At 45.2% G+C, this 2,488-nt stretch overlaps 1 pseudogene; it reads right to left on the bottom strand.

The window, feature by feature from the left end:
* Positions 1-1,679: 1,679 nt before the first annotated feature.
* LOC124778036 lies at positions 1,680-1,797 on the bottom strand (annotated as a pseudogene).
* Positions 1,798-2,488: the final 691 nt, after the last annotated feature.

Here is a 2,488-nt window from a genome sequence, read left to right as displayed (position 1 = left end):
AGTTTCTCTCAATGAATTATCAAGGATTCAGGACAAAACACTCATTTGTAACACAGATTAAGGTATCCATCTACAATATCTTGCAAACACTAGTTGCAGAAGAACGGGTATGTACTGTGTTGTAAGTTTTCCGAATTCATTCGACAGTGTACCACGTTATGGGCTGTAACTAAAATACCGTTAAGGAATATATTTTCCAGACGAGAACAGATCGAAGGAATTTCGAAAGAAATGAAAGTAACATCAGGCGTGCCCAGCAAAGCGCAGTACGACCACGAATGCTCTCAACAGATGAGAATGTGAGTTGAGTTGTTTTGGGGGAGGAAACCAGACAGCGAGGTCATCGGTCTCATCGGATTAGGGAAGGTCGGGGAAGAATGTCGGCCGTGCCCTTTCAAAGGAACCATCCCGGCATTTGCCTGGAGCGATTTAGGGAAATCACGGAAAACTTAAATCAGGATGGCCGGACGCGGGATTGAACCGTCGTCCTCCCGAATGCGAGTCCAGTGTGTGACGAGAATGATTTATCTGATAGGATCACCAGCACTAGCACACCACTTGCTGCCAACGCAGTCTACAGACAGGCATTGGTCGTCAGATAAGCAAATTGAGAACCATGACAGATTTCCCGCTTAGTGGAATGACTGGCTGGTTCAAATGGTTCAAATAGCTCTGAGCACTATGGGACTTGACTTCTCAGGTCATCAGTCCCCTAGAACTTAGAACTACTTAAACCTAACTAACCTAAGGACATCACACACATCCATGCCCGAGGCAGGATTCCAACTGACTGTTCCAGACTGTGGCACCTAGAATCGCTCGGCTACTCCGACGGGCCGAATGACTGGCAGTTTCATTGAAATGCGGATAAATGAAAAAATATGCCCGTAAGAAAATAGGTAGTATCCTATTATAAGATTAATGGTCAACTTCAGAAGCCTGGACAATCTCTTATACAAATAGTAAGAAACGATATGTAACGGGTAAAACGGTAAAATCAGTAACAGGAAAGGCGAATGGCAGACTGATATTTTTTGGGCAGATTTTGGAAAAGTGGGATGCTTTTGTAAAGAAAATGATATACAAATGTGGACGAAACTACTGCTCCAGAGTTTCGGTCCCTTATCTAGTAGGCAGGAGCAGCTATTGAACGAATTCTTGGTGCTTGTGTTGTAGGTCATTATACGAGGGGCGTTTGAAAAGTCTATGCAAAGTCCGAGAGATGACACCACCAGCGCGTATCGACGTCATGTTTAGTTAGTAGCATCTTTGGAAAGAACGCACACCAAATTTCAGCCGTAGTGGTCTATTTCTTTGTGTTTGGCATTCGTGTAAATCAAGGAAGTCGAGTGATTCTCAAAAAATGGACGAAAAAGAATTTCGTGTGGTGATTAAACATTACTTTATGAAAGGCAAGATGCCTCAGGAGACTAAAGAGAAGCTTGATAAACATTACGGTGACTCTGCACCTTCGATTAGCACTGCGTCGTCAAGCCAGGAGTTGTCTACCGGGACCATCCGACCGCCATGTCATCCTTAGTGGAGGATGCAAATAGGAGGGGCAGGGGGTCAGCACACCGCTCTCCCGGTCGTAAGATGGTATTCTTGACCGAAGCCGCTAGTATGCGGTCGAGTAGCTCCTCAATTGGCATCACGAGGCTTAGTGCATCCCGAAAAAATGGGAACAGCGCGTGGCGGCCTGGATGGTCACCCATCCAAGTCCCGACCACTCCCGACAGCGCTTAACTTCGGTGATCTCACGGGAACCGGTGTATCCACTGAGGCAAGGCCGTTACCTTCGATTAGAACAGTTTATAAGTGGTACCAAATATGGGCACAAGTGATGCTGAACGTTCTGGAGGCCCTGTGGAGGTTACGACTCCAGAAATCATTGATAAAATACATGATATGGTGATGGATGACAGAACAGTTAAGGTGCGTGAGATTGCTAGTGCTGTGGGCATCTCGAATGAACGGGTACATAATATTTTGAATAAATATTTGGACATGAGAAAGCTATCTGCAAAAAGTGTTCCACGGTTGCTCACGCTTGACCAAAAACGGAATCGTGTGAAGTGTTGCAAGGATGGTTTGCAGCTGTTCGGGAAGAATCCGCAGGATTTTAAGCGTCGTTTCGTCACTGCGGATGAAACATGGATACGTTGCTACACCTATGAGACCAAACAACAACCTAAACAATGGGTTACAATGGGTTACCAAAAAAGGCGAAGAGCATTTCTTCGACGAGAAAGATTATGGCGACTGTCTTTTGGGATTCGCAAGGGATAATCCTCATCGACTATCTGGAAAAGGGTAAAAGTATTACAGGTGCATATTATTCATCGTTATTGGACCGTTTGAAAACCGAGCTGCAAGAAAAACGCCGGTGATTGGACCGCAAACAAGTCCTTTTACATCACGACAATGGACCAGCACACCCGTCAGCAGTTGTGATCGCAAAATTAATGGAAATAGGACTCCAACTCAT

Source organism: Schistocerca piceifrons, chromosome 2 (genome assembly GCF_021461385.2).
Source record: "Schistocerca piceifrons isolate TAMUIC-IGC-003096 chromosome 2, iqSchPice1.1, whole genome shotgun sequence".
Lineage (NCBI taxonomy): Eukaryota > Metazoa > Arthropoda > Insecta > Orthoptera > Acrididae > Schistocerca > Schistocerca piceifrons.
Note: the sequence above shows the minus strand (reverse complement) of the source record. Positions and strands in the feature narration are given on the sequence as shown.